Source organism: Polypterus senegalus, chromosome 7, assembly GCF_016835505.1.
Source record: "Polypterus senegalus isolate Bchr_013 chromosome 7, ASM1683550v1, whole genome shotgun sequence".
Lineage (NCBI taxonomy): Eukaryota > Metazoa > Chordata > Cladistia > Polypteriformes > Polypteridae > Polypterus > Polypterus senegalus.
This window is the reverse complement of record NC_053160.1, coordinates 39669502-39682042: the sequence shown is the minus strand read 5'-3', so window position 1 is coordinate 39682042 and position 12541 is coordinate 39669502. Positions and strand designations below refer to the sequence as shown.

At 36.6% G+C, this 12541-nt stretch overlaps 1 protein-coding gene across 1 annotated transcript in view; it reads right to left on the bottom strand.

Moving 5' to 3' along the window:
• The window catches only part of ndufs4 (NADH:ubiquinone oxidoreductase subunit S4), a 150191-nt gene that overhangs the window by 3410 nt on the left and 134240 nt on the right, over positions 1-12541 (bottom strand). The window lies entirely within an intron of this gene.

Below are 12541 nucleotides of genomic sequence, written 5' to 3'. Positions count from 1 at the left end.
GTTTAGATGGCCGTCCAGCTCTAGGAAGAGTCCTGGTGGTTTCGAACTTCTTCCACTTATGGATGATGGAGGCCACTGTGCTCATTGGGACCTTCAAAGAAGCAGACATTTTTCTGTAACCTTCCCCAGATTTGTGCCTCGAGACAATCCTGTCTTGGAGGTCTACAGACAATTCCTTTGACTTCATGCTTGGTTTGTGCTCTGACATGAACTGTCAACTGTGGGACCTTATATAGACAGGTGTGTGCCTTTCCAAATCATGTCCAATCAACTGAATTTACCACAGGTGGACTCCAATTAAGCTGCACAAACATCTCAAGGATGATCAGGGGAAACAGGATGCACCTGAGCTCAATTTTGAGCTTCATGGCAAAGGCTGTGAATACTTATGTACATGTGATTTCTCAACTTTTTTATTTTTAATAAATTTGCAAAAACCTTAAGTAAACTTTTTTCACGTCATTATGGGGTGTTGTGTGTAGAATTCTGAGGGAAAAAATTAATTTAATCAATTTTGGAATAAGGCTGAAACATAACAAAATGTGGAAAAAGTGATGTGCTGTGAATATTTTCTGGATGCACTGTATATTTGAAAATAACTGCATTTGTATTTTCCCCTAATTTCTCACCTTCAACAGCTGCTAAACAAGCCACATTTTACAGCATTAAATAGTGACTATGCAATGCCGAAATCAGATACAGCCTATTGTATTCTGTTAAACTGAAAGTGGATTTTCAAGGCAATTTCTACATTTTTAGTTTTCTAGATTAAGCAGAAAAAGAGCTAAGAATACTAAACTTGACCCTCTTTGAAATACGATTTTTAGATTTTACCTGCAATTTCGTACATTCGCAATGAGATGCTTGCCTTAATTATACATTCTACTTCTTCTCAGCTACTTTTACTTTTTAATTACAGTTATTTATTATATTAATTCGTTTTTTTTTTTTACGAAAGGGGACTGTTTAACATCCTACTCTTTAATGTATCAGGATTGTACTATCATACAGTGGTGTGAAAAACTATTTGCCCCCTTCATGATTTCTTATTCTTTTGCATGTTTGTCACACAAAATGTTTCTGATCATCAAACACATTTAACCATTAATCAAATATAACACAAGTAAACACAAAATGCAGTTTTTAAATGATGGTTTTTATTATTTAGGGAGACAAAAAAATCCAAACCTACATGGCCCTGTGAGAAAAAGTAATTGCCCCCTTGTTAAAAAATAACCTAACTGTGGTGTATCAACCTGAGTTCAATTTCCGTAGCCACCCCCAGGCCTGATTACTGCCACACCTGTTTCAATCAAGAAATCACTTAAATAGGAGCTGCCTGACACAGAGAAGTAGACCAAAAGCACCTTAAAAGCTAGACATCATGCCAAGATCCAAAGAAATTCAGGAACAAATGAGAACAGAAGTAATTGAGTCTGGTAAAGGTTATAAAGCCATTTCTAAAGCTTTGGGACTCCAGCGAACCACAGTGAGAGCCATTATCCACAAATGGCAAAAACATGGAACAGTGGTGAACCTTCCCTGGAGTGGCCGGCCAACCAAAATTACCCCAAGAGCGCAGAGACGACTCATCCGAGAGGTCACAAAAGACCCCAGGACAACGTCTAAAGAACTGCAAGCCTCACTTGCCTCAATTAAGGTCAGTGTTCACGACTCCACCATAAGAAAGAGACTGGGCAAAAACAGCCTGCATGGCAGATTTCCAAGATGCAAACCACTGTTAAGCAAAAAGAACATTAGGGCTTGTCTCAATTTTGCTAAGAAGCATCTCAATGATTGCCAGGACATTTGGGAAAATACCTTGTGGACTGATGAGACAAAAGTTGAACTTTTTGGAAGGCAAATGTCCTGTTACATCTGGCGTAAAAGGAACACAGCATTTCAGAAAAAGAACATCATATCAACAGTAAAATATGGTGGTGGTAGTGTGATGGTCTGGGGTTGTTTTGCTGCTTCAGGACCTGGAAGGCTTGCTGTGATAGATGGAACCATGAATTCTACTGTCTACCAAAAATCCTGAAGGAGAATGTCCGGCCATCTGTTCGTCAACTCAAGCTGAAGCGATCTTGGGTGCTGCAACAGGACAATGACCCAAAACACACCAGCAAATCCACCGCTGAATGGCTGAAGAACAACAAAATGAAGACTTTGGAGTGGTCTAGTCAAAGTCCTGACCTGAATCCAATTGAGATGCTATGGCATGACCTTAAAAAGGCGGTTCATGCTAGAAAACCCTCAAATAAAGCTGAATTAGAACAATACTGCAAAGATGAGTGGGCCAAAATTCCTCCAGAGCGCTGTAAAAGACTCATTGCAAGTTATCGTAAACACTTGATTGCAGTTATTGCTGCTAAGGGTGGCCCAACCAGTTATTAGGTTCAGGGGGCAATTACTTTTTCACACAGGGCCATGTAGGTTTGGATTTATTTTTTCTCCCTAAATAATAAAAACCATTATTTAAAAACTGCATTTTGTGTTTACTTGTGTTATATTTGACTAATGGTTAAATGTGTTTGATGATCAGAAACATTTTGTGTGACAAACATGCAAAAGAATAAGAAATCAGGAAGGGGGCAAATAGTTTTTCACACCACTGTATGTTAGGATTAGGATATTGTATTATGATTGTACTATCATACGCTATCTGCTTCACCACAAGTACTGTTTATTTTTTTGGGACTGTTTAAGATTATATTTTAGGTTTATTGTATTTGGACTGTATTACCAATAGATAGCTATACTTCAATTTTTCTTCTCCGCTACTTGGGGGGCTTGTTTTGTTTTGTATGTGCTCTGCCTCGAGGCATGTCATAGCACTGGGACTTCGTGTAGTGTGGCCTAGCCTAATTTGATTTTGATAATTATGTATGCACCCAATGTGGATGACAGAGACTTCATCCAAAACATATTTGCAAAAATTCCTAATGGGAACACTTATAAAATTATAATGGCTGGAGACTTTGTGTTTTAAATCCAGACCTGGACAGGTCTTCAGGTAGACAGACAGACAGACAGAGAGATAGATAGATAGATAGATACTTTATTAATCCCATACAGTGTGATAACATCTAACACTCCAAAAACATTACACAGCTTATAATCAATTATAACTTATCAGACCCATGGAGATTTCTACACCCAGACTTAAGAGCATATTCCTTCTTCCCACCAGTGCATCACTGCTAATCAAGAACTGATTATTTATAGATAAAAATTTTTTGTCCACAATCAAACCTTTGCAAGTACAAGCTATTATTATCCCCAACACCCCTCTGACAATGGAGCTCAAATCACTATACCCCACTAACTCATCTCGCAGCCAGTGTCTAATCCACTATTATTAGCTGACGAGAACAGTACAGAATTTATATCCAAGCAAATTGACTATTTTTTAGAGACAAATACATCCTCAGAAGGCTCTGCAGGAAAACTCTTTAAAATGACTTCAGAGCTTCCCAGAAGACAAATTATTTCATAACTCTACCACAAAAATAAACTGGAAACCAAGAAGGCGTCGGAGTTAATCCGTGAAATTACCAAATTAGATCAAGCATATGATAGGTCTCCAAATGAAGCACTTTATAAGAAAAAACAGGCTTTGCAATCAGAATTCAACCTCTTGACAACAAAAGAAACGGGAACAACTCATTTTTAAATCGCAACATTACTATGAACATGGAGAGAAGTCTAATAAAATCTTAGCTCAACAAATCCACAAGCAGGAAGTTCGCAATGCTATATTAGTAACACATACAGGGGAAAAAAAAATCACTGATCATAAAAATATAATGTTTATATATCAGTTTAAAGAAGACAAAACACAATCTAATGCATCTACCAGAGCTAGATACTCTCAGTGCAGAGGAACTGAATAAACCTCTGACACTCTCCGAATTACTAGACTATACACTCACTCACTGCACAGTGAGAACGCAGCAGGCTCTGATGGCTACCATGATGAATTTTATAAAAGAATTTCAATTAAATTAGCTTCCCTGTTATTAGCAACATTTACAGAATACAGTGATAATAACATTCTACCTCAAACCTTTCGCCAAGCATTAATTACCATTTTTCCTAAGAAAAATAAGAACTTATTACAATGTGCATACACACCAATCTCACTTCTGAATAACGATGTTAAGATACTCTCCAAAGTTCTAGCTAGAAGGACTGAGAAAGTACTTCCTTCGGTAATATCACAAGACCAAACCAGATTTTTTAAAGGCAGACAATTAGCTTCCAGTCTTTGAAGACTGTTTAATGTAATATATTCACCCATAAAGTCTAATACATCAGAGATCTTATTATCTTTGAATGCAGAAAAAGCACTTGGTATGATTGAATGGGGCTACTTATTCACTACATTGCACAAATTTGGGTTTGTACCAAACACGTACAAACGTGCATGGATCAAACTACTGTAAACCAGTCCAGAAGCTTCAATTCGTATCAACAACATTATTTCAGACTACTTCAAACTAGAACGTGGTGTTAGACAAGAATGCCTTCGTCACTACTGGTCTTTGCAACCGCCATTGAACCACTGGGTGTTCACTTTCGAAAGGCATCTGGTATAAATGGCATTATCAGAGTAGGACTTGAACAGAAAATATACTACACGCAGATGATATTGTACTATAATAGGGGGCTTGCCCCCTGCTCACTTCGCTCGCCAACCCCCGTCTGTTCATTACGTGCTAGTCACTTTGCGGCTCTACTGCTCGCATATGAGGAAGTGGATGTACAATTTAAACAGATTGGTTATTTTCATGGGAATTGTTACATATCCATAATAGACCTAACTATTTTACATTACAGCGAGTAATTAATCATAGTAAAAAAAATACCAAAACGTAATAAGTTGAAAGAAAATTATATTTTATGTTGCGTTAGAGGCATTTGTCACAAATACTTACGTTTTTAAAATTTACACTTTTATTGTAAAACTTCAGTAAAAACAATATTTGGAATTAACTTTTTGTCAATATTGCTTTGAATTTTGATTCTGTGTTTGGACTTACATCGTGGCAACACAACATATAACTGCCCTTGAGTGAATATCGTTTCTTTCTCTCTAATAAATAAACTGACTTTTTCAAATATTTGTCCCTGTGATTTCTTAATTGTCATAATAAAAGCTATTCTAATGGGAAACTGTAAACGTTTTAATACGAATGGCATATCAAGATTTCCTTTGGTGTCTAATGTTTTCCGCAGAAGATATACTACATCACCTTTCTTGCCGCCTGTTAAAATTTTACATGTCAGAACTGTTTGAACAATTTTGAATACAACTAATCTTGTATTACCGCATAGCCCATCACTCATACACAGATTACGCAATAACATTACGATACATCCTTCTTTTAACAGTAATTCAGCCGGTGGAACACCGGACGGTGTTAACGGTTGTAGATATTCTACGGGATATTGTAAGCTGATGTTTTCATCTTCGGCATAATCACCACCAACTGTTTCAGCAAAGTGTATTGACACGCATTTAACCAATTTGCTGTATAACCGATCAACAATTTTTGTGTAAATTCGTTTGACTTCATCGTTTCTCGGTGCTAGGATTGCCCGTGTACTCATTTCTTCTGTTGGTAAACCTTTGGGATGAAATTCTTCATTAAGATTTGGACATAATAAGTCTTCTTTTATTAAAAACTTAAAGTGAGGAAAACATTAAAATTTATAAGAGCTGAGAGCGCAAGAACTGTGTCTGACAAAAGCATTCACATGAATGAGAGGTGAGAGGACCGTGGGCGTGGGCCATTAACCATAAATGGTTGAGAGAAGACTGCAGTGGGCTTGCGCCCTGCCCGGGGTTTGTTTCCTGCCTTGCGCCCTGTGTTGGCTGGGACTGGCTCCAGAAGACCCCCGTGACCCTGTAGTTAGGATATAGCGGGTTGGATAATGGATGGATGGTTGGTTGAGAGGAGGGCGGGACTTGATAAAATCTCTTGGCAATAGCCTCACCTTGCGGGGCTTGAAAAAAATCTCTTGGCAATAGTCTCATCTCAAGATTTTTTTTTTTCTTTAATAATAGAGAGATATATTGGACCCACAAATTTCCATACCTGCAGTCCTAACAACTAGATGAATTTTCTAAAGATATCTGGACTCAAAATGTTTCCAGTGAACTCTCTAGCACACAACATGAGATCGGACACCTTCCCTTTTATCATCGCAGATCAGTTTAAATATCTAGAAGTAAACATCACAAGTAAGGATAAAGCTCTATTTCAACAAAATTTTGCTGTCTGCCCAGAAAATTGTAAACAAGACATGTATCAGCACTGTCAAGATGAATATCCTTCACAAGCTTCTTTTTCTATTCCAAAGCATTCCCGTATACATTAACATATCATTTTTTAAGAAATCAGATTCAATCATAACTTCATTTATTTGGAATTCAAAACATCCCAGCAAAGCTTCAACTACCTAAAGCAGAAGATGGCATGGCACTACCTAACTTTCAATTTTATTACTGGGCAGCGCATATACAAGCTATAAGCACCTAGACATTAATACAAATAGATGAACACACATAAGCATGGTCCATAATAGAAATAAAATCCTGCAGTACTTCTTTATATTCCTTGCTTTGTACCCCAGTAAATACAAGTTATTATCAGTATAATAACAACCCAACTGTCCTTCATTCACTCACAAGATGGAACCAATGTAGGAAGCACTTCAAGATAGAGAAGCTTTTATCTGTTGCACCTCTACATGATAACCACCTTTTGGCACCCTCTCAAACTTACAGTTTTTAATGTTTGGAAAACATATGGGATTAAATCATTTAGAAACTTGTACATAGATAATGTCTTTGCATCCTATGAACAATTACACTTCAAATTATCTTCCCATCAACACTACTTTTCTACTACTTTCAAATCAGAAACTTTGCTAAAAGGAATCTGCCCAATTTTCCTCGCCTTTCACCTATTTCTTTTCCAGAAGAAATATTGATCAGTCTTGAAGACTCAGATAGCATTTCTGTAATATATAAAAACATTTTGAATTCCCTTCCTTTTGAAGATCCCAGAGTACAGTTGGGAAAGGATCTCTTACTCAACATTTCAGAAAAGGAGTGGAAGGCAGCCATGCACATAATTCATTCCAGCTCCATATGTGCAAAGCATACAATGGTTCAACTTAAAATCTTTTATTCAACACATCTATCTTGTTTAAAATTGTCCAAAATCCTTCCTGAGCAAGACCCAACCTGTGAATATTGCAATCAAGCTCCAGCCTTATTGGACCACATGTTGTCACAATAACTCTTATCCAATGACAGCTGTGTTTGGTATACTCCCAGATGGGCTTAAAGTGGAGAAAGACAAACTGTAATTGCATTCAATTCACTATTTGCACATAGACTTATCTTGCTCAAATTAAAGAATCCTAGCCCACCTCTTTTAAGTCAGTGGGTAACTGATGTTCTATACTATTTGAAACTGGAAAAAATCTAATTCATACTTATAGGATCTGTTGAAATCTTTTTTAAAACCTGGCAGGATCTAATCAATGACGTTTTAGAATAAGTATTTATACTGGGGGAAAAAGATTCTCTTCCCTCTTTTCTAATCTTAAAGTTTTACTTTGGCTGTTGGCCTTCCTCTCTGGTGGGGTTTAAAATTAGTTCTGCTAAGCTTGATTTGATTGTATAGAATGGTTCTTGCTTTTAATAAAAAATAAATAAATGAATAAAACAAACAAAAAAAAAATACAATGCTTTTACAGGTTACATAGGAAAAAGCAAAGGGAGGCAGCACATTGCCAGAACAAGAATCTCAGGTTCAACAACGAAAAGAAAAGATGAACTTCTAAATCAGACGATTTTCAGTAAAAAGAGACTCGAATGTAAATTGGCTGATGACAAAAAGGATCTTTCAACCACATCTTAATTATCAGCATCATCAAATCATGAACATTATTTGCATAATCTTCCATGTAGTGCTCTGACCATTTCTTGCATCTACTTGGTGTCAGAGAGGAAGTTTCAAACAAAGATGATAAAAAACCTGCATTGTGTTTTGCAGCAGGAATGTGGGAAGCACTTAATCATTGCCTCACATTTAGTCAATGATTATTTTATACTTTTATTTTTGTCATACAAAATATTGCTAATACAAAATGTGGCCAAGTATTGTGTATTATATAATATTACTATGACTGAACTGAAACACAAAGGAAAACAGAAATGTCTTTCATCAAAAGCAGGGGATTTAAATCTGATCAAAAAATGGACTTTGGCTTTGTCAAATGACTGCACTTTGGCAGAACCTGTATTCATTGTATTTATAATGATAAGAAAGTGGAAGTTGTTGGCACACAATATCACTATATGTGAATGTTGGCTGGAAGCTCAGATTAAGTGTTTCATGAATTTAATTTAATGATTTGCTGCCTTGGACGAGTGTGATGAAATGCAACATTGCTTAATAAATGCACCTAGCGTCCACAGCTTGTTTTTATTTTTTTATTTTTCCAAATTGAGTTCTACTGGGACAGCCAAAGCACAAATACATCATCGTATTGGAAAAGTTCTCATGGTAGACTCAAATATCACTGGAAGCAGGAAAGCTGGAGTTACAGCACCTCTAATGAGCTGTGGATGAGAGAACCAATGCTCAAGACACAGATACACTTACAGACACACACATAGGAATAGATTACAGCAAAGGGGGATTAATACAGCACTGGATCTGGCATTGCTCTCAACACCAGCCCTCTAGCATGATGGAGAGAAAAAGCAGCCAAAGTCCCAAAATTTGCTTTTCTGCTTATATCACAAATCTGTCTTTGCTACATCTGTATCAAGTCAGTATTTTCAACTGCAAAGGACACTATCACAATTGACAGATCACAGGTTCATGAAGAGTGTTGACATTCTGATTTTTCTTAAAAGTAAATATCACATAAATTCTTCACAGATACAGTCAGGACCCACAGCTAAAAAGTCAGTAAGGCATTTGCATTTAGGCAGAAAGTGAAAGTTTGATTAACCCAGAAAACAAATGGGTTTTGCACCCTAGTAGCTTTATAAGTTTATAGGGTAATCACTGTCACATGTACAGAATACAGCAAAATTTGTATTTACATGCAACATAGATATGTTACTGTAGCACAAATATTTTGTTAATACATTATTTAAGATTTTAATTTATTAAACACACAAAACCAGTGTTAAGACTTGTGTATTTGTGCATTGATTTGAATTGTTTTGCAATGTTGTGATTTATGAATGTCTAATAATAACTAAAACTACATACATTACTGTATACTACAGTATACATTTCCCCCTATGAAAATCTCATATCATGGGAATATTGTATCATGAAGTCTAAATCGTTTTATAAATTGCATTGTGGGATAATTGCAATGTCTCATAACTAATGACAACAGCATCCTTTACTTTTCCTGTAATAACTCTAATGTTCTGAAGTAAAATAAAATTCCAAAGTTATCATGAGGGTGGGAATGAAGCTCTGTTTAAAGTCTTACTTACAGTAAATAGTAATAAGTAGAAAAAAAAACAGCAGCTAAAATACATATTTTCCATATTAATTATTTTAATCAATGACAGGTACACTTAGGTCCATAAATATTTGGACAGAGACAACTTTTTTCTAATTTTGGTTCTGTACATTACCACAATGAATTTTAAATGAAACAACTCAGATGCAGCTGAAGTGCAGACTTTCAGCTTTAATTCAGTGGGTTGAACAAAACGATTGCATAAAAATACAATTGACTCAAAGGCTATTACATGGGCAGGTGTGGGCAAGACCGTTGTTATGTCATTATCATTTAAGCAGATAAATGGCCTGGAGTTGATCTGAGGAGTGGTGCTTGCATGTGGAAGATTTTGCTGTGAACAGACAACATGCGGTCAAAGGAGCTCTCCATGCAGGTGAAAGAAGCCATCCTTAAGCGTCGAAAACAGAAAAAACCCATCCGAGAAATTGCTACAATACTACAAGTGGCAAAATCTACAGTTTGGTACATCCTGAGAAAGAAAGCAAGCACTGGTGAACTCAGCAACGCAAAAAGACCTGGACAGTGGTGGATGATCGCAGAATCATTTCCATTGTGAAGGGAAACCCCTTCACAACAGCCAACCAAGTGAACAACACTCTCCAGGGGGTAGGCGTATCGATATCCAAGTCTACCATAAAGAGAAGACTGCATGAAAGTAAATACAGAGGGTGCACTGCAAGGTGCAAGCCACTCATAAGCCTCAAGAACAGAAAGGCTAGATTGGACTTTGCTAAAGAACACCTAAAAAAGCCAACACAGTTCTGGAAAAACATTCTTTGGACAGATGAAACCAAGATCAACCTCTACCAGAATGATGGCAAGAAAAAACTATGGAGAAGGCATGGAACAGCTCATTATCCAAATCATACCACATCATCTGTAAAACACGGTGGAGGCAGTGTGATGGCTTGGGCATGCATGGCTGCCAGTGGCACTGGGACACTAGTGTTTATTGATGATGTGACACAGGACAGGAGCAGCCGAATGAATTCTGAGGTGTTCAGAGACATACCGTCTGCTCAAATCCAGCTAAATGCAGTCATATTGATTGGGCGGCGTTTCATGATACAGATGGACAATGACCCAAAACATAAGCCAAAGCCACCCAGGAGTTTATTAAAGCAAAGAAGTGGAAAATTCTTGAATGGTCAAGTCAGTCACCTGATCTTAACCCAATTGAGCATGCATTACACTTGTTGAAGACTAAACTTCGGACAGAAAGGCCCACAAACAAACAGCAACTGAAAGTCGCTGCAGTAAAGGCCTGGCAGAGCTTTAAAAAGGAGGATACCCAGCATCTGGTGATGTCCATGAGTTCAAGACTTCAGGCTGTCATTGCCAGCAAAGGGTTTTCGACCAAGTATTAGAAATGAATATTTTATTTCCAGTTATTTAATTTGTCCAATTACTTTTGAGCCCCTGAAATTAAGGGATTGTAATAAAAATGCTTTAGTTGCCTCACATTTTTATGCAATCGTTTTGTTCACCCCACTGAATTAAAGCTGAAAGTCTGCACTTCAACTGCATCTGAGTTGTTTAATTGAAAATTTATTGTGGTAATGTACAGAACCAAAATTAGAAAAAAGTTGTCTCTGTCCAAATATTTATGGACCTAACTGTATATACAGGGCCAGATGGAAAATCCTATCTGATGCTTTCCAGAAGGAAAATTAAATGTTGTTTGCAAAGGTCTTAGAATATTTGTTTAAATGTGATTCTCAAAAAAAATAATATAATATGAGACACAGAAAAACTTTTCATGTTTATAGACTAATATGCAGGAACAGTGACAGGAAATACACTTACACTCAAATGTATTATGAACTCGTAAATCTTTTAAGAATCATTAATTATCTGAGAAAATTACAGTTCTGAGATATAGTAGTAAAATATCTATGTTAAAAAAACTGTTCTGAGCTTCTTCTCTAAATCACTTGAACTGTTTCCACTGCTACTTGAGCTATGGCTCTACTGAAATGAAAAAAAGGAGATGTGAAAGTGTGAAATCCTAGTGTTCTACCAAGTCTTACAATATCTACAATAATGTGGGCTTCAGAACCATAATGTAATATGTTTATCTAGGCTCATTTTGGGGACAGACCACTGCAGTACTGCATATGCATAGAGAGCTTTTCAGCTGCAATATATCAAAAGCCTTTTCTACATTCAGTTAGAGACACTCAGAGTTCTTTGATGATGATGATGAGGTATATATTTATGTTAAGCAGGAAACAGTGATTAAAGAAACACTTTCTGCTTTTGACAAACCCAATCTAGTACAGTACTTTTCCAAGGTGTTTGTCAAGTGTGTTTGCCAAAATCTTGGCAAGATTATCTTAAGGGGAAACAAATTCTTAAATTGAAAATCTCCCAGACTAGTGTTTTTAGTATGAGAAAAAAAAAATACAATGCCCTCCATAACGTCGGAGACAAAAAACACATTTTTTCTTGATTCACCCCTCTGTTCCACAGTTTGAAATTACAAATAAAACTATTCGGATGAGATTAAAGTACACATTGAAGACTTTAAGTTTAGGATATTTGCATACATTTTGGTCACACCATATAGAAATGACTTTTTCTAAAGGGTCCCCCCATTTCAGGGCACCATAGTGTTTGGGTCAATTGGCATAACAGGTGTTTATGATTACTCCTGTGTGTCATTGCTTCATTAGTGCAGGCATATGATACCTAGGCTTACGTCTACCCTTTGGAGTCTGTAGTTGCTATTATTCAACAGAAGGACAAAATGCAAAGGTACTATATATTTACATGAAATATGTGTATTGAAACTTTTGCTACTTCAAAGAGGACATATTTGGTAAGATTTTTAGGCTTTTATTTTCCTGGGGCACTCTGCACACCATAGGATCCATAAGAAAACACCGGTTATGACTATGTATTTTTTAAAAATTTATATAAAACAGTTAACATTAGCAAATTCATATATATACCAGGTTTGTGA